At 37.5% G+C, this 21,410-nt stretch overlaps 1 long non-coding RNA gene across 1 annotated transcript in view; it reads right to left on the bottom strand.

The window, feature by feature from the left end:
- Window positions 1-8,178: 8,178 nt before the first annotated feature.
- LOC140627458 (uncharacterized) overlaps window positions 8,179-21,410 on the bottom strand; it is a 171,111-nt gene continuing 157,879 nt past the window's right edge. The window contains exon 6 of the long non-coding RNA XR_012026186.1: window positions 8,179-8,312. This is a non-coding gene — a long non-coding RNA (uncharacterized lncRNA). The remainder of the gene's footprint in view (window positions 8,313-21,410) is intronic.

Raw genomic sequence — 21,410 nt, 5'->3', positions numbered from 1 at the left:
ATTAAAAGAAGAAGGCAAGATACCAAACATGTCTTGTGTGATCTAATTGTGGTAAAGAGAAGCTACAGGTTTAAGTAGATATAGGTAGAACCTGTTCTGGAAGGATATGCAATAAAAAGTTAATAGTGATAATATAGGTTTTAGAAATAAAGTGTCTCTTCTTTTTTCACTTATCCATATTCTCTAATTTTCTATAGTGAACATATACTGCTTTTGTAATGATAAATATTATTCTTAAATAAAATATTTATTGGAAGGCATGCTGTAAGGTAAGAGGATATTAAAAAAAAACATTTAATAGTATTTTTCTGCCTGATGGTGTCTTTCTAGATCTCAGTGTATATACCCTGACCCCTTTCTCTTATTTGATACTCCTTTAGATCCCTTGCCCCTGCAGGTGGCCCAGTAAATACTGGGATCTGCTTCTGTTTCTACCTAAATTGCTCTAGCGTCTGGTTGATCTTGTCTCTCAGTCTGCTCTTACAGTTCCCACACTGGTTCTGCATACACTTAGTACTTCGGCTTGACTGTCCCCGAGGCTCTGGACTTGTCCACTGTTCTTACTGGTGTTGCCTGTTCCAGGATGGCACTGGCCTTGATAATATCTCTTGGTGTTCTTCTACAGCAGCCCCAGCTCAAGGCCTGGAGTGAAGTGTCTTTCTACACACATGGCGCATGAGCATGCGTGTGCGCGCACACACACGTCATTCAATTACTTGCAGCAGGAGAGGCAAATGCACAGAGACAGGAAGTAGACTGGTGGTTGCTGGGAGATGGAGGAGTGGGGGTTGGGAGAATGACCACTAATGGCTGTGGGCTTTCTTTCTGGGTGATGAAAATGTTCTAAAATTAAATTGTGATGATTGCCCAAATCTGTGAATATACTAAAAATCACTTAATTGCATATCATAAGTGGGTGCAGGATATGGTATATGAAATATATATCAAAAAGCTATAAAATATCTCTGGTATTATTTTTTTTACAACAGATCAATTTTCCTTCAAAGCAGTATGTTTATGGTTCACCTCTAGATGCTGTTGTAAACTTCAAGAATACACATGGAGGTTGACCTAGTGGTCTTTATGAATTCTTCTGTTTCAAAATTCTTAATATTACCCTAAGTGGGATGCCTGGGTGGCTCAGTGGTTGAGTGCCTGCCTTCGGCTCAGGGCATGATTCTGGAGTCCCAGGATCGAGTCCCATGTCGGGCTCCCTGCATGGAGCCTGCTTCTCTCTCTGCCTATGTCTCTGCCTCTCTCTCTCTCTCTGTGTCTCTCATGAGTAAATACATAAAATCTTTAAAAAATATATTACCCTAAGTAAAGATTGCTTCTCAGAGAATCCCAGATTACTTCCAAAGTAAATGGATAGTTGTAGGTATGTCCAGTGTTCTGTTGTGGAAAGAGTAAGGACAAGAAGTCAGTGACTTCTTGTAGTGACTCTATCCCTCCCAATTTTTATAAATGTTGGCAAGTCATTTCACCTCTTAGACTTTGGTTTTCTATCTGTACAATGGGTAGACTGGACCACGTGACTGCCAAGTTTGCTTTCATCTTAACATTTCTGTGATTCTACGTACATGGTCAAGTATTTTACTATTTTTGGAAATTAGATTATCCTTCTAGCATATCACTGAGTATTTTCTAAATAAAATATTTTTGACAAGTTTAGACTATGTTTTCAAATCTTGAATAGCCTTAAACACATCTCAGTAAGTAAAATGATTAAAACACAATTAAGTGCAAATGTGGGATATGGGAATAATAAAATAAGTGTGTGTGTTTGTGTGTGTACTCTTGGTTTCAAGCATAAAAGCTTTGCCATCTTTCCAAAAAGCATCCTTTTGCTTTTTACCTAATGGCAAAGATTCTTTAAACCAAGCTGCATTTTTTATGCCTTCCCTCCCAAAGACAGGGAGCAGCAGCCAGCTCTGCGGTGCTAACCTCTGATGGCCAGCACTGTAGTTTGTGATCATGGGCAGTGGAAAGCCAAGGCTGCAGAAGCTGCAGGAGATGTCAGTTCTGACACATGGTTCCCTGTTGTGCCCAGAGCTTGCACTGGCTGACACAAGCCTTGCAGGGGCCCTTGGTTATGAAGACAGAAGCTGGACTCTGGGAAGCAAGTCTGTGTTTCCAAGTCCCCCGGGGACCCCGAGTTAGAGGGGCTGGGACAAGGCTGCAGACAGAAACTTCTTAAGGAACAAGGGGTAAACAAGAAGCCTTTTCTGAATTTTTTTGCATGTGGGCTTAGTATCTGGAATGGTTTTAACACTTTCAAAATAAGATTCCTATGTTTTCCATGCCAGGGCTTTTAAACATTTTAAGCAAAAGTGCGTATGATTATGAGATTGGGCTCATCATGTTTAAAGGATTAAGTACTACAGCACTATCAAAGAATGAAAAATAATCCTAAAACAAGCCAAACTAAAACTGTAGGATGTTTTACTCTTCTCAGTCTAATCTCATCCCCTATCTTTTCCACTTCTGATTAAAGCCATTTTCAATGAAAACAAATAACAAGAAAACAGGTCTTGCCTGATCAGGTTAGTTCCTCAAACGGTCTTTAGTACACTCTGCCCAGTCTGTGACTTCCTAACATATTCCAGTAAATTCTTAGTATTTTTCCTTTTCCCTCTCCTAACAATCTCTCCCTTTTGAAAATAATTCCTGATGACAGCAGCTCTGGTAGGATGTTGGCTAGACTGCTGAATTCAATTTCCAGGCTTTCTAGAACAAAGCACAAAACATTTGGGGATATAGAATTACAGACAAGAGAATCTGAACATTTATCATTTTAAAACATAGACTGGAGATAATTACTATATTACTGTTCAAAGATCAACCTACACAACGGTCCAAATTTACTAAAATTATTTTGCTTGATTCTTTAAAAGAGGGGAAGAATGATTTCAAATTTCACTGAATCATCACCCCTTTTGGTCAAATGCCCATGAAGGCTTTTCATTTTGTTTCTTTGTGTCTATTACCAGTTAAACAAAACTATAACATGGTTTAGGACAATCTCACTAGAGCCATGTTGGTCGGCAGAAAGAACTGGCAGGCAGACTTCTGAGTCAAGTAGGTATTAATGTCTTAAGGGAAAATATCCAGGGACACCCAGGTGGCTCAGTGGTTGAGCTTCTGCCTTCGGCTCATGGTGTGATCCCGGGGTCCTGGGACTGAGTCTCACATCGGGCTCCCTGTGGGAGCCTGCTTCTCCCTCTGCCTACGTCTCTGCCTCTCTCTCTCTCTCAATCTTAAATAAATAAATAAATAAATAAATAAATAAATAAAATCTTAAAAAAAATCCAAATGTTATCATTGGCTGGTTAGTTGTATTTTTGGGGGACCTTAGTGGTCACTGCATGCAGAGAACTACTCTTAGTGGTGTGAAAAGATATAATGGAGACAAAAAGTACCCTCTTGGAACATACTGTAACATTGTTCACAAATATTCCCAACTTCTACCTATAAGACAATTAAACATTCCTACACTGTTAAACTCAAGCATGGCTAATGTGAGTTTCTTTGGCCAATAAAATGTCAGCAGAATTGACATGTATATGGACAGAAGCTTTAAAAGCCAGAACATGGTTCTCCAGTTTCTTTTTTTGTTACCTCTAGAAGTATCTGGAAGGCTCCATCAACCCAGATCAATGAAAAAAGATGAACAGAGCCCCCCTGCAGAATTACAATAGACATAAAATATGAGTAATAAATAAACATTATTCTTTTAAGCTGCCATTATTTGGGAGTTGTTTGTTACTAGATCATAACCTAGTCTGTCATGACTGATATATCATCCCTGCCCTTGAGACTTTTAACTAATATAGTAGGTAGGAAAATATATACATATGGACACTTGCATAAATAATACATACAAAAATGCTTATAGGTACACATTCAAATCCTTCAGCACAGGGCCACAGATGAAGTTTTCATTAAAGGAGGAAGGATAAAGAAAGCAACATGCACACAGAGAAAGAATTTCTTGGTGACTTAGAGCCAGGTTAAGCTACTTCATAATATCCTGAAAATGAACCTTGAAGAAAGTTTTGAAGGGGCACCTGGGTGGCTCAGTGGTTGAGTGTCTGCCTTTGGCTCAAGTTACGATCCTGGGGTCCTGGTATCGAGTCCCCATGGAGAGCCTGCTTTTCCCTCTGCTTATGTCTCTGCTTCTTTCGGTGTGTCTCTCATGAATAAATAAATAAATAACCTTTAAAAAGAATGTTTTGAAGATGAATAGGTAAGTGAGTCATGGGAGAGGCCGCACCAAGAGGGTGACAGTTCGTAATTACAGTAAGAATTTCAAGAACTTTCTCACTCACCACTGTGTTGCTCTGTTCCCATTCCTCCATTCCACAGTCCTTTAGATCTATGGATTCTTCCTGTTCTCTTTCACAAGTGACCACCTTTGTTCAAATTACTGTAGGGGCCGAGGGCAGGAGGCCCCAAGATATGCCATGTTGGCATGGAGATTATTTTGAGCTGAAAACAATCGAGGACTAGAAGACTCAGGAAGAAATTTTGGAAACTCTCCCCACCACACATATCAACTGCCTAAAAGAATCTAGATAGAGGGCCTGCTCCAAGAAGACAACTCCCAATGTGGATAATTACATTATAATATCAACTAGGTATGGTAGACAGGGAAGAACCTAGCAAGACCTGTTTGATCAAATTCCTCTCTATATCTCATTATTTCTGAAAAGCCCATCAAACATTTGTTTACCAAACATTTGCTCTTTTTCATGTTCCTGTTAATTATTTCCCTTTCCCTTGAAGTTCCAGACCACTACCCTCTTCTCCTCAGTTCAGAATGACATATACATCTCATTTTGTCTATGTTTGGAGTCTAATGTCTGTGTAGGTTCCTCATACATATGAAATTAAATTTTATTTTCTCCTGTTAAACTCAGGCCTATTTAATTCTTAGCCCAGCTGGAAGAACCTCAAGGGGTAGAGGGAAATTTCTTCCCTCCTCAACATTGCAACACCTTTGTTAAATTTCATCCAGATTGCTGTCCTATAAAAAAGTAAATCTTATGCATAGTTAAGGAAAAGTGTTTATCCAATTAGCAAAATTGTGCATCCCTTGGCATACCTCAAAGCACAGAGGAGAACATCTAAAGGTGAATCTCATCATCAAAGGAAAGAGGGAACACTGCTGATCTACTTGATGGCTTTACTTTGGGGGCTAGCTTTTGCACTTTAATGCTGGAAGTTTCTCTTCCTGTGTTGTTCTATCACGTTTCCTCATCTATATTCCAGAAACTTTCATTTCAGCCTATTATTTCCTTCAGCCCTAATTTATTTTCTCACTTTTAAATTCACCATTAAAATGAAAAGCAAAGGCACGCATATTTGCCAGGCAATTTCTCTGAGGTTCTTAGAGCCCTAATTATGATATGAAAACATGATTTCCAACTTTGCAGATGATGCTAAATTGAGAGAGAATAAAAACAAATGAGGAATAATTAGGTGGTGCAGCCAGATATAAAAGGATTTACATCATTTATGTTTCTGGACTAATAGATGGCAAATGCAGGGCTGCACAGATAAATGGAAGATAATTAGCCCCCGCGAAGTATCAGAAATGGGGATCTCTGCTAAATAGGAAGGTGCTGACGAAAAGTGGCGTGAGTGAGGAGAAACACAGTGGGATGTGGGGGTCAGTGAGGGTGATTACAGCCTGGGGATGATTGCATCATGGAAAAACTCCAGAGATCTGGTACATTCTTCAGCTACCCTTTTGGTCTGCATCCCTCCCTTCCTCTCTCACACAGAGACATTCTATTGTTAACAGTGTGTTTCTTTAGAGCCTTACATAGAGTCTGGCTCTGTGCGGTATTTGCATTGCAGGCAGGCTCTGCAAGAAGACGGATAACTTCAGAGGAAGAACACCTTCTTTAACCAGGGAATTTTACTCCAAATAAGTGATTTCCTGTTGCTTTAAACTTCTCTGATGTACGAGCTATAGTTGGTAGGCCATTTTTATTCTTAAAATATAAAACATATCATTGCAATAAAATGAAATACTGAAGATATGTTCCTCTTTGCCTTCTGTTAATATCTAAACAGGTCCCTACTTCAGGAAGATAGCTGCTTCTCATAACCTAGCTCCCATACTCCAATCTAAAAGTCCTCATGGGTACAGAATTAAGGTCTTCCAATTTCTTTCTGCTCTTTTCCCAACAATATCTATAAACCACTGAGAAGAGTGACTCATTTTGAGTGTCCCTATGCCCATCTACCGCCAGTCCCTAGTCAGGGTTTGTTTAACTTCTTTTCCCCTCAGTGTGATTATTTTCATATCTCTACTATGGCCTCAGTAGATCAACTATTCAATTTGGTTCCTTTAGGATAGGTTTCTTTTTTTAAGATTTTATTTATTTATTCATGAGAGACAGAGGGAGAAAGGTGGGAGAGGCAGAGACAGAGGGAGAAGTAGGCTTGATTCGGGACTTGATCCCAGGATCCTGGGATCAGGACCCAAGCTGAAGGCTGCTTAACCGACTAAGCCACCCAGGCACCCTAGGATAGGTTTCTATCACAGCCATCTGAAGTAGGCCACTCTTGTTTTGTTCCCTTCCCCTGTGTCTAGCTAATTCTGAAGCTCCTCAAAGCTTGTGCTTTTTCCCCTTGCCAGTGCCACTGCTGGTACTCTCACCATCCACAAAACTACTGTTCCTATTCTTCCTCAGAGATGGTGAAATATTTTGTCTATTTAATTTTCACTATTTTTATGCAATAGCAGAAAACACACAAACTCACACGCATTACTACCACCAGTTATACCAGCACCCCAATCCCAAACAACAGTTTCAGGATACACACTGGAATGCTGTCATCCCTAACCACACTGAGCCCCTCAGCTTGCTGATAAAACAAGGTATGGTTTATGTTGCAAAAATTCTGTTGTCTGTCCCTTTGGAGGAGATGAGCTAACTCAAGCAGCTCAGCTCTCAGCACAGAAAAGCATAGCAAATGCTTCTCCTCTCAAATTTGCAGCACAATAGATTGGGGAGGTGGGGACTGTACTGGGTTTAATGCAGACTTCAGGTTACTATTTAGTAGATTCTTTTCAGATACTAAAGCATGGGCCAATTTTTCTACTCCCCCAAATGTCCTGCCTTTTAGCAGGAGGGAACATCCCCTCCCACCTACAGCCATTCATAGCCTGTAGTCTCAGGGTCCCTAGACATGGGCTGAAAACCATAGGACTTACACCTGAAGTAGATCAGTATCTCTAGGTTCCTGGCATGGTGCCTTGCATTAGAGATGTTTGCGGATGATTTCTATCTCCTCAAGCCATGTGTAAGGTCCTAGAAGGCAGGATGTTGTCTTACAGATTTAATAAGCCTGCCTGCTCTTAGCTCAAAATCCTTTTTTTAAAAAAGATTTTACTAATTTACTCATGAGAGACACACACAGAGAGAGGTAGAGACATAGGCAGAGGGAGAAGCAGGCTCCACACAGGGAGTCGAATGCGGGACTCAATCCCGGGAATGCGGGACTCAATCCCGGATCCCAGGATCACGCCCTGAGCCAAAGGCAGACACTCAAATGCTGTGCCACCCAGGCGTCCCTCTTAGCTCTAATTCTTAATGATAGTTACTACAAAGAAACCAGGCTCAAAAGTGCTAGGCTGCCACTCTACTAATAGGATGTGCCTTGTTTTACTTCCTTTTCTACAATTTTTTATCATGACAATTTAAAAACATATATAAGAGTGTAATAAATATCTCAACTCCCATGTACCCAGGATCCATCTTCAATATTCAGGAACAATTGCCTATCCTGTCTCACCTGTACACTCTATTTCCCCTTCTACTTGAATATTGTATAGCTACCTGAACATATTAGAGGTATGCCTAACAAACAATAGTTTTCTTAAATTACATTTTAAAAAAATAATTAAGATAACAAGATAATTAAGATACAAGAAAATTCACCCATTTTAGTGAGAGTACATTTAAACGTATCCTCAAATATAACTCAACTAAAAATAACAATAATTTCTAAAGGTCATCTAATATCTGATCCATATTCAAATTCCCATAATTGTCTCCAAATTCTTTTTATGGTTGATTTGTCCAAAGGAAGAGCTCAACATGCCCCACATATTGTACTTGGTTTTTACATCTCTTAAGTCTCTTTTATAATAGTTCCTCCATTCCTTTTTTCCTCCAAGAAATGAATTTACTAAAGAATGCTGGTCATTTTTCCCCCGTATACTTTACCATGCTCTGGATTTGGTGGATTGTATCAACTACGTACCATTTAACATGTTCTTCCATCCTTTGTATTTCCTGCAAACCAGAAGTCAGATATAGGGGTATGATTAAATTTTGCACCTCCCTTTACCTTTTTGTGGTCAAGGATATTTCAAGAGTGCTGTATTATTCTCTGTTGTATCCCTTAAGGCATCACATGAAGACTGGCTGCCCACTTTTAGTGATGCTAAGATTGATCAGTGGGTTCAAGTGTTTTCAGCCTCATCTATCAATTTTAATTTTCTTCATCTACCTTTCACTTAATAATTTTAGCAGCCTTGGATGACTACTGCCTAAATCCAGCACTTTATTAGAGATTGTACAACCATAATTTTCTAATACTGCCATTCCTTATGAATTTATTTAGTTGGAGCTCTTCTAAAAAGAAGGCTCCCCTGCAAGCTATTTTATTTACAAATTTTCAGAATAAAAAGTTGATTCTCTACTGAAGTCCAAAGGAGCTAGACTAATTTTAGCATTACCATTCATTCTCTTCTATTTACGTGTCCATTGCACTTCTTAGTCATATAATGGTCAAATTATTCCAACTCTGACAGCAGATTTCCCTTATGTTGGCTTATGTGTTCCTTTAGCAGGACCCCAATAGACACTGCTTCTTAGATTTTCTGGCACTAGATATCCCAAGTTCATCTTGTATGTTTCCTGCCTCAGACCTGAAATCAACCCATTTCTCCAAGGAACTCTGGTTAATTAATAGGATTTGGTATTTAAAGATGACAATTTTGCTGCTATGAATAATCATTACTTCTGTGCTCTCTTCTGAGAATTGAGGCTGGAAATTTATAAGTTTTAGAACAAGAAACCTAAATCCTTTGTTCATAGTGATATTTCAGATTCATACATAAGATTACAGGGATTGTATTTAACTCCTATGATTACATAGTTTTATCTTTTTTGTCTTATGATGAAAATTTTGGTCCCTAGTGACAATTATACAATATTTTGCTCTCTTTCTCTCTCAGTATAGATTCAAAATAACAATACCCATATTATTCTAATAATCAGATTTCTGAATGAAGTTTAAGATTTATTTTTGGTTCTTTTTGTTCACTGAACATATGTGACTAGTATCAAAATACCATGCTTTAAAGTCACTTAAAATAATTCTTCCCCCAAAAAAAAAAATTCTTCCTTATGTGTTTATGGTGCGATTTGATATGTAAAACAACTTTTGTGAGTATGTTTTAAATTTGTAAAGATTTTTATGTTTAATTTTAATATAATATAAACTATTTACATATTTCCAAAGTCAAAATTATAGAAAAAATTAGTTTCAGAGAAATATAGTCTCTTTTTCTGTTCTAATCTATACCTTTCCCTTTTCTCCTACAGGTAGTCATTTTTATTAGTTGGTTTACTTTTCCATTGTTTCTTTTTAAAAACAAAATAACACACACGTATGAATGAAATGTATAGACTATTCTGCCCCCTGCATTTAACAGGATGTCCTAGGCAGACCACTCCACAGGATATACAGATCTTCCTCTTGCCTTTTACAGCTACGGAGTACTCTTTTAGGCAGATACCATAGAGTTTATTCATTCAGTTACTTCTTGATAAACACTGGCTTATTTCAAATCTATTATTATAAATAGTATTTAATTAATAGCAGTTACAGGGATAATTTTATATTTTTTGCCACTTCTGCCTTGAGATAGATTTCTAGGAGTGTAGTTGCTGTCAAAGGGTAAATGCATATATAATTTTGTTAGATAGTGTGAAATTACTATGTCCATTCTTAGGTAACTTCATCTCTGTGTGCCTGGTACTTCATTAGCAAAATAGAAATAATACCTCCTTTCAAAATATAGTGAGGATTAAACAGACAGTGGAAATCAAAGCACCTTGGAAAACATGCATAGCAACAGGTAAATTAAGTGATTACTATTAATAAATAATATTTTATTGGTGGAGGGGAGTCACGTAGTCACACAAATGTCTTAACATCATATCACTGAGTCTCAGACTGAAGGAGAGAATCATCTTAAGACATAGGGAGCGACATTCATTTGGGGAATATAAAATATAGTGCAAGGGAATAAAGGGGAAAGGAGAGAAAATTAATGAAAATATCAGTGAGGATGACAGAACACGAGAGACACCTAATTCTGGGAAACGAACAAGGGGTAGTGGAAAGGGAGGTGGGTGGGGGGTTGGGGTGACTGGGTGATGGGCACTGAGGGGGGCACTTGACAGGATGAGCACTGGGTGATATGCTATATGTTGGCAAATTGAACTCCAATAAAAAAAAGACACAGGGAGTGAGACACAGAAAATCTGGATATATGTAAGATATGATGGAACCATACTAGAACAATTATTTCCCCAGGCGTGGAGATTTTGAGGAAGCCAATAACGGAGCTGAATTTGGAAGGAGACAAGCAGTTTACTAGATGGAGATAATAAGACAGCACAACATCAGAGGTGAAGAGACTGCACCAGCAACATAGAAGTGAAATATTCATCGAAGAGTAAGAATTCTGGCATACAGGACTTTATGTGGGGGAACTGTGCAAGGAAATGTTAGAGAAATAAGTGAGAGCCAGAATGTAAAGGGTATGTAAACCATGCAAAGGAGTTTTCACTTTACAATACATACCATGTGTGCTGGATGCGCTTGACATGTAAGTTTTCTCAAATCTCAAACTCTTTATATATTCTTCACAAAAGTAAACATCAGTAACTGATCATTATTAAACACTACATATTATATATGATATTCAAAACTAGGCATAAAGAGCTCCTTTTGAAAGAACTGTGCCAACGGCTAACTGCATAAAAAGAATTCTTACTGGAGAGACTTCTGGGAAGACAGTAGAGGAGAATCTGAAGCCCACTTTATCCCATGAGTACACCTAGATTAACAGCTATATCAGTGTAGACATAGATGCAACCCAGAAAATGACCTAGAGGCTGACAGAATGGATTTTCCATAGTTCATCACAGAGAGGAGACCAAATCCAAAAGGGCAGGAGGGACAAAGATGTGGCCGGGAATTGATCTCTCAGAGAAACTAACTCCATACCAGAGAGACACCATAACTATGAAGGAAGAGGATTGGACTCTAGCACCTCAGACATGGGGGACCCGCATTGAGAAGACAAATCGCCATAACATTTGGCTTTGAAAAACCAGCTAGGGTTAACTTCCCATACTTTAAAAATCAACCACAAGAAAACATCTGGAAAGAACATAAACATGGGAGGCAAAATGACATGCTACCAAACCATGAATGAATCAACCAAGAAATCAAAGAGGAAATCAAAAATCACATGGAGACAAATGAAAATGAAAACACAATGGTCCAAAATATTTGGGATGTAGCAAAAGCTGTTTTAAGAAGGAAGATTAGGGCAGCCCTGGTGGCCCAGCAGTTTAGCGCTGCCTTCAGCCCAGGGTATGATCCCGGAGACCCATGATCGAGTCCCACGTCAGGCTCCCTGCATGGAGCCTGCTTCTCTCTCTGCCTGTGTCTCTGCCTCTCTGTCTCTCTCTCTCTCTGTGTGTGTGTGTGTGTGTGTGTATGTGTGTCTGTCATGAATAAATAAATAAAATCTTTTTTTATTTTTTATTTTTTTATTTTTTTTAAATAAAATCTTTTTTTAAAAAAAGGAAGATTATAGCAATATAGGCCTACCTCAAGAATTGTGAAAAATCTCATCTAAACAATCAAACTTTACACCTAAAGGGGCTAGAAAAAGAACAAAGTCCAAAGCCAGTAGGAGAAAATAAAGATAGAGGAGGAATAAATGATCTAGAGACTAATATAGCAATGAAACCAGGATGTGGTTCTTCGAAAAAATAAACAAAACTGATGAGCCAGATTTGTCAAAAAAACGAGAGAATAGAAGGTGACTGTTAACTTCGATGCACCCCTCAAAGAAGAAAAACTATAGCATTCTACACTAGCATCTCTCAGCTTCCAATTTACTATATCACACAGACTCAGCACTGGAAAGGCATATTAATGCTACCTATAACCAATGATATGTAGGATAAGGATGGAAGACAGAACTAGCATGGCAGTGACTTCTGGACAGAGAAGAAAGGTCTTGAGTAATTTGTCATAGGCAGACACTGAAAGGGTAAGAAAGAGAAAGAGTCCACTAGGAAGAGTGGAACACATGATATTTCAAACGGAAAGGAAGATACTTTTTCAGATTTGACTAGGTTAGGCCTGATGCTACTGACAACTAACTCTTCATGACTTGTGACCTTGAGCAAGTCATTTAATTTTTCAGTTCTAATTTTTCTTGTTCGTAAAATGAGAAGTTTGGGTTAAGTGATCTGTAATGTTTCTTCCAGTTCTAACTTTTAAAAATAGTTTTAAATATTTGCTTAGGCTTTGTACAATTTTGTCTGATGATATACTACCTTTGAAAAAACAAAGATCCTATTACTGCCTTAGGGAAAACCATGAAAAAATACTGATTGGGTAGTGAAGTGGGTCATAGTGTTGGAGGTTTCCCATGTCACCTTTTATTTAGTCATGTGGTAAAAGCATATTTCTACATATGATAACCAGAAATGTCATTAAAACAGTGTCTGTTGGAAAATAATGCCACTCATTTTTTGAATATTTTTCTCCCTCAAGTTAAAACCCATTCAAATAATCACCTGCATATTATTCCTATCCTTCCTACTTTAATGTCTTTCTCCTGAAGTGCTGTAAAGAGCAGTTTATGGCAGCAACTGATTCATCTGACCTTGTAATTATATGGCTTATAGCATTGTCTCCAAAACTGTAATTATTTCTTACTAAGAGTAACTAGTTCTGTGAGCTTTATTCTTCTAGTAAAACTCTGATACACATACAACCATAAAAAAGGAAAGGACTCAAATAAATAAAATCAGAACTTAAGAAGAAACACCAACACCACAGAAATACAGAAGAATGTAAGAAAATACTATAAGGAATTATATGCCATAAATTGAACAACCTAGAAGAAAAAATAGAAGAAGAAAGGATAAATTCCTAGAAACACATAAACCTTCAAAACTGAATCAGGAAGGGGCGCCTCAGTCAGTTGAGCATCTAACTCTTGATTTCGGCTCAGGTTGTGATCTCAGGGTCATAGGATCAAGTTCCATGTCAGGCTCCATGCTCAGTGGGGAGTCTGCTTGAGGTCGGTCTCTCTCTCTCTCTCTCTCTCTCTCTCTTCCTCTGCCCTTATCCCACTCTCTAATAAATAAATCAATCTTAAAAAAAAAAAACTGAACCAGAAAGAATTAGGAAATTCAAATAGACTGAGTACTAGCAATGAGATTGAATCAGTAATTGAAAAACTTCCAACAAATAAAAGTCCAAGACCAGATGGACTCAAAGGGGATTTCTACCCAATATTTAAAGAGGAGTTAATACCAATTCTTCTCCAACTATTTCAAAAAAAATAGAAGAGGAAGAAAACTTCCTAATTCCTTCTACAGGGCCAGCAATGCCCTGATACTAAAACCAGATAGACACTACAAAAAAAAAAAAAAAGGTCATTACTCTGATGAACAGAGATGTGAAAATCCTCAATAAAAAATTAGCAAACCGAACCCACCAATACAGGAAAAAAAAACCATTCATCACAATCAAGAAGAACTTGTTCCAGGGATACAAGGGCAGTTGGCTATTTGCAAACCAATCAATAAGATACAGCACATTAACAAGAGAAAGGGTATAAACCATATGATCACAAAATTAAACTATTGGGACTACATCAAAATTAAAATATTTTGCACAGTAAAGGAAACCATCAACAAAACAAAAAAGCTACCTATTGAATGGGAGAAGATATTTGCAAATTATATATCCAATATGGAATTAATATAGAAAACTTGTACAACACCAAAAACTCAAATAATCTGATTAAAAAATAGCAGAGGATCTGAATAGACATTTTTCCAAAGAAGACATACAGATGGCCAACAGACAAATGAAAAGATGCTCAATATCAGTAACCATAAGGGAAAAGCAAATTAAAAGCACAATGAGATACCAAGTTACACCTGCCAGAATAGCTAATCAAAAAGACAAGAAATAACAAGTGTTGATGAGGATGTACAGAAAAAAAAGAATCCTGGTGCACTGCTGGTGGGAATGCAAATTGGGGCAGCCACTGTGGGAAACGGTGTGGAGGTTTCTCAAAAATTAAAAACAGAATCACCATATGATCCAACAATTCCACTACTGGGTCGTTCCTCAAAGAAAACAAAAAGAGTGATTTGAAAAAGATATATGCGCCCCTTATTGCAATATTATTTATACTAGCCAATATACGGAGGCATCCCCAGTGTCCATCCACAGACAATGGATAAGGAAGATATGGCACATATACATACGATGGAATATTACTCAAACATAAAGAAGAATAAAATCTTGCCATTTGTGACAACACAGATGGGTATAATGCTAAGTGAAATCAGTCAGAGAAAGATAAGTACAATATGTTCAGTCACACATGATATTTAAAAAACAAAACAAAGAAGAGCCAAACAAAACACACTCTTACATACAAGGAACTGGTGATTGCCAGAGAGATGGTGGATGGTGGATGGTGGGGGGGGGGATGTGTGAAATAGACAAAAGGGGTGAAAAGTACATTTATGTTGATAAGCACTGAGAAATGTACAGAATTGTTGAATTATTATATTGTACACCTGAAGCCAATATACCACTGTATGTTGATTATAGCTGAATAAAATATTTAAAAGAAGAAAAGAATTCTTAATCTACCAAGTCACAATTTGTCTTTGGTGACACTTCCTAAACAGAGGGATAAAACAAACCTGCATCCCCCTTTCTTCCTCTTATTCTCTGGGACAGTCAACAAATGCAGGGTAGTTGCCCGCCAAATCTATTAGCGTGTACCTAGCTAACCCATCTTACAGGTGCACATGGATTTCTAGAAAATCAACTGGAAGGAATAGAGGAACCTGACTGAGAGTATAGTCCAGAAAAGCAGGATCCACTTTCCTAAAAGCTCTACTGCATTCTCCTTGGGAGGCATTCTCCAAGTCTGAGGCTGCCAAAAGCCTATGGTGACTCTGCAGAGAAATCAGGGAACTGTGGGCTAGGAATTGAGATCTTAGGAATATATTAATCATTAGAGTTTTACATAGTTTTTAGACTGAAGTAGGTCCAGTGTAAAAAATACATGTGCAATACCAGAAAGAGCCGTTTCTCTTTAAATCTTGGTTTTATGATCCATGTAACCAATTATTCCCTTTGTCTCAATTCCTAAGAGGCTTACATCCAAATTTATGGCCTTTTCCTAGCAACTGAACAGGAGTTCTTGTATTTGAGATTTTAACCCCTTTTATTTTATAATCCAACTCTTTATTTTCCTGTTGTTCTGTTTTCTACTAATGTTTCTTAGATTTATATTTCCCATATTCTCTTTGCAATGTTAATAAGAGAATATATGTAACATACATGCAAAGCATTTTGCATAATATACATAACATTTAAGAAACAGATCATTACCCACACGTTGCATCTACATATGTGCTTTCCCCAGTCCCACCTTCTTATAATTCCTATCCTGAATTTTATCATTCCCTTGTTATATTTTTGATATAGTTTTAGCACATATTTATTTTTGCCCAAATAATAACACATTTCCTCGGGTATTTTTTTGTTGTTTTCAAGTTTTTTCCTAACATTTCTGTGTATATCTCTTGGGACTTGTTTTAGTTTATCCAACATTGTGCCTCTAAGATTAATCTGTGTTTCAAGTAGCTGTGCTTATCCGTTTTTCACTACTGGGTAATATCTATTATGTAAGAAAAATGAATATATATATATATATGTTTGAGACTATATACAATGTATATGTGTGTGTGTGTGTGTGTGTGTGCATGTGTGCACTGTTGTCCCTTGAGCACAGGGGTTAGGGGTGTCAACCCTCTATGTAGTTGAAAATCCATGCATAACTTCTGCCTCCCCCAAAACAACTATGAATAGGCTACTGCTGACAGGAAGTCTTACCAATAAAAAACACTGAATTAACATGTATTTGGTATGTAGTATGCATTATATACCGTATCCTTACAATAAAATAAGCCAGAGACAAGAAAAGGTTAAGAAAATTGTAAGAGAAATAAAAATAATAAAAATAAAAAATAAAAATAAAAAGAAAGAAAATTGTAAGGAAAAGAAAATGCATTTGTAGTACTGCACTGTTTTCCTAAAAAAAAAAAAAAAAAAAAAAATTCATGTATAAGTGGAGCCACGCAGTTCAAACTCATGTTGTTGAAGGGTCAAATATATATTCCTCCATCCTCCAATCTCTAGGCATCTGAATTATTTTTAGTCTGGGACTGTTACAAATAGTATACCTATAAAATCCCTATACAGGTCTCCTGACAAAAATGTGCGTAAGTTTCTCTAGATCACATTCCTAGATATATAAGTATTCAAAGGTATGTGAATGTTCTGCTGAGAGATAGGGAAAATCTGTCTTCCAAAGTTGTTCTAATTTACACTCTGGCCAGACGAGTATAACAGAGCTCCTGTTATTATAAATCCTTCGTCAATCTTTTTAATATTTTGCCCTTCTGATGTGTGTGCAGTGCTATATTATTTCAACTCTTAATTTGCATTCACATTAGTAAAAGATTTGTGACTCTTTTCATCTGTTTATTGGCTACAGATATTTCATTTCTTGTGAAGTGCCTGTTTTATATAATTACCCCAATTTTCTACTGGGTTGTTTGTCTTTTATTGTTTATTTGTATTTTTCACATGTTCTGGACAGTGATCCTTTGCTAGCTATATGCTTTACAAATAGTTTCACCCAGTCAGTGGCTTCATTCTCCCTCTCTTTCTAATATGTTCTGATGAATGATGGTACATCACATTAAAGCAGTTAAATGGATGCATAATTAGTTTCAGGCTCAGATCATTTTTTGTTTTAATTCCCCCCCCACACATACACACACTTAGGTCAGAAAAATTATTCTTATATTTCTTCAAAAAAAAAGTTTTCAGGATCCCTGGGTGGCTCAGCAGTTTAGCACCTGCCTTCGGCCCAGGGAGTGATCCTGGAGTCCCGGGGATCAGGCTCCCTGAAGGGAGCCTGCTTCTCCCTCTGCCTGTCGCTGCCCACCCACCACCCCCCCCTCTCATCTCTCATGAATAAATGAATTAAATCTTCAAAAAAAAGTTTTCAAGCTTTGCATTTTCATTTGAGTCTCAAAGCTTCCAGAATTGATTTTTTGTGAATTGTGCATTTTAAGGATCTATCCAATTGCTTTAAATTTTCTACATGGGTAATCAATTGTTCTCAGTGCCATTTACCAAACAGTCCTATTCCACACTGATAAGCAAGACCACAATCTGTCATGTAATCAAAGTTCTACATATGCATTCACATTTGTCAATTTAATTAACTCATTCCAGTACCACATTGTTTTAATTATAAGAGCTCGAAATAAGTCTTCCTATCTGCAGTGGAAAGCTCACTCCATTCTAACACATACCTAAATACTGAATTTAAAAAGTGACTTCTCATACTAGGGTCTTTGTAAGTTATAAAACAAAATCATACACTATATATTCTTTTGTGCTTGTTTTCTTTTGCTCATCATTATGTTCAGGAGATTTATATATACTGTTACTACAGCTACAGCTCATTCATTTTCATAGCTATCATAGCTATATAGTATTCTATTTATGATATCATACTTTTCTTCCTACATGACTAGAAGTGGATATTTGTTTTCAGTTTTTTCTTTCTTTATGGTTGATTTGAAAAATTCCTGACAGTCAAGAAAGGTATGTTAGAATTTTCCACTAAATAGGTAATGGTGAATGTATCAACTTTCCCATGTAATTGTGTTAACTTTTTGCCTTATCAATTTCAATGTATTTGTCATGTTCATGCAAGTTTAGAATTATGTTATCTTGCCGGCAAATTGATTTTTTTCAACTTTTTGTAGTTACCCTCTTTATTTCTAAAAGTGTTTTCTGACTCAGTCTGTTGGGTCAGGATGTTAATGACCCCGGGATTCTTTTTATTTTTGATTTACTAATTTATTTAAAAATTCTATTTATTTATTTATTCATGAGAGATACATAGAGAGGGGCAGAGACATAGGCAGAGGGAGAAGCAGGCTCCTCGTGGGGAGCCTGATGCGGAGCTCGATCCCAGGACCCTGGGATCACAACCTGAGCTGAAGGCAGATGCTCAACCGCTGAGCCACCCAGGCATCCCTCTTTTTCTTTTAGTCACCATTTATTTGGTCTATTTTCCTCTCATAGTTTAGTTTTCTGCCTTCTGCACCATATGCTTTTGGTGTGCCTATCATAAGGACCATAGAACTCTTTGTTGTTTTTCTGTTTTAATCCAGTATAATAAATTCTGTTTTTAATTGGTAAGTTTAGTCTATTTATACTCATTTAATACCTATCAGGACTTCTCTCTATTATCTTTTAAATTCTATTTATCAAGCTTTTAGAAATCTTTTTTTCTTCCCTTTCAATTTTAGGTTGAGGTTTTTCTCCCAGTGCTTTTTTTGGTCTTCATTGTTTTCCTATTTCTTTCTTTAAAAAAAAAAAAAAAAAAAAAAAAAAAAGATTTTTTTTTTTTTTTTTATTTGAGAGGAGTGAGAGTGAGAGAGCAAGAATGAAGAGAGGGAGAGGGAGAAACAGGCTCCCCCTGAGCAGGGAGCCCGACACAAAGCTCGATCCCAGGACCCTGAGATCACGACCTGAGCTGAAGGCAGACGCTTAGCTGACTGAGCCACCCAGGCGACCCCTGATAATTCTATTTCTATTCTTTGATGTTTACCCTTGAAATGTTATTATGCATATTTAACTAAACAATGACTAAGTTAAACAATATATTAACCTGTAACAAATGATATAAAGACCTTGGTACATGGTCTTTGGAATACATCTTTCCAAAATTAAAAGTTGGTTTTTTTTCAGTATTGTAATTGTTATTAGTAATTTATATTGATCATTCTTGGGTTTATATTTGTTTTTACCGTTTACTTTGCTTAGACTGTACTATGATATATTGCTTCCTGAAGAACATTCTTTAGAAGTTCTTCTAGCAAAAGTCAGTGTTAGTGAAGGTATGATAGCTTTTATTAATATTCAAATTTATCTTCATTTCCCCTTATAGATAGTTTTCCGAGTACACAATTCTAGGTTGTTTCATTTTCTCTATGTACTTCTTCTCATTTTGATCTTGCTACTTAGTAGACTATTAGTTATCAATCCAATTGTCTTTTTTATAGATTTTATTTATTTATTCATGAGAGACACGGAGAGAGAGGCAAAGACACAGGCAGAGGGAGAAGCAGGCTCCCCATGGGGAGCCCGATGTGGGACTCAATCCCTGGAACTGGGATCATGCCCTGAGCCAAAGGCAGATGCTGAACCACTGAGCCATCCAGGTGATCTTCCAATTGATTTTTTTCAACTTTTTCTTTGGTGGGCAATCTTTCCTATTTCAGCAGGAGAAGAGGCAATACTTTCTACAAATTTTTATCTTTGCTATTCTGTGTTTTTTCCACAATGTGTCTTGGCATGAGTCAATTTTATTTGTTGTACTGAGAGTCACTCTTTTCTTTATCTATGGATTCACATTTTCCATCACTCGCATTAAATTCACATCCTGGTTAGAATCCCAGAAGGAATGAATAGAGAGAATCAAGAAAGGCAAATGCAGGATGTAGTTATAGTTCATGCATCTTCACAGCTGAATAGCATTCTACCTTATGAGTACATTATCACATTTTTATTCTAGTAGTTATATTTTTCATTTCTACAAGTTCTAATTTTATCTACAAAATTTTCCTATCTATTCTTAATGACTTATTTGCAAATGTTTTCTTTTTATTTTTTTAAATGTTTTCTTTTTTAAAAAATCATTACAAACATAATGGTTCTATATCATGTATCATGTGATCTGTGGATCAGTAGTAGTTTTGGGAATCTTATTATGTGGTGGTTGATTCTGCTGAACTTGACTCATTGCAGTTTTTCTTCTCCCTGGTGCTATTTGATTTTGAGGTCATGGCTTGATCTCACATGTGAGGGTTGCCTAAATTAAGACACTTTCTCCCATAGAAGAGCTGCTTCTTTTGCTGCTAATAGCCAAAGGCCATCACCACACTGGATCCACTTTTTCCCCACTTTAAAGTCTCAGCTTGGGACGCCTGGGTGGCTCAGAGATTGAGCGTCTGCCTTTGGCTCAGGGCATGATCCCAGGGTGCCAGGGTCGAGTCCCGCATTGGGCTCCCTGCATGGAGCCTGCTTCTCCCTCTGCCTATGTCTCTGCCTCTCTCTCTCTGTGTCTCTCATGAATAAATAAATAGAATCATTTAAAAAATAAATAAAGTCTCAGCTTAGTTCAAAATCCACTTCCAGTTTCCCTACCTTGTTTCTGGGCCAAAGCTCACCATACCCATAGAGAAAGTGCCATGACAGTCATGTATCCTGAGCAATGCTCCCTTTCGCAGCTCTCTTCCACTTCACTCTACCAGCTCATACCTCAAGCCTCTTTTTGGGTTAGAGAACTTCTTGGACTACTCTCTTGCCTCCTTTAAACCCATGAATGTGTGTTATATCCCATATTTAAATGCTCTGCAGTCCCCCAGAGCCCTTAGTCTGCTATAATGCTAGCTAGAAGCATTGGATATTTTTTACATCAAGATAACAGATACAGGGATCCCTGGGTGGCGCAGCGGTTCGGCGCCTGCCTTTGGCCCAGGGCGCGATCCTGGAGACCCAGGATCGAATCCCACGTCGGGCTCCCGGTGCATGGAGCCTGCTTCTCCCTCTGCCTATGTCTCTGCCTCTCTCTCTCTCTCTCTCTCTCTCTCTCTCTCTGTGTGTGTGTGTGTGTGTGTGACTATCATAGATAAATAAAAATTAAAAAAAAGATAACAGATACACATGATAGAAAATTAAAGATACAGAAAAGCTATGATAACAGTAGCTTCCCACTCACTCCTTACACCTCTCCACCACAGTACCATTTCTTCAAAACAACTGATTGTGTTTCTGCTCATAGAACTAAGGATGGTAACCTCCATATCTCAAAATAATATACACATATTTCTATTTTCTTGTCTCTGAAAGATGTGGATTGAGTTTACTAATTTCCTCTTTCT

This window comes from Canis lupus, chromosome X, assembly GCF_048164855.1.
Source record: "Canis lupus baileyi chromosome X, mCanLup2.hap1, whole genome shotgun sequence".
In the NCBI taxonomy this organism is placed as follows: domain Eukaryota; kingdom Metazoa; phylum Chordata; class Mammalia; order Carnivora; family Canidae; genus Canis; species Canis lupus.
The sequence above is the reverse complement of the archived record's forward strand: the minus strand, read 5'-3'. Positions and strand labels throughout refer to the sequence as shown.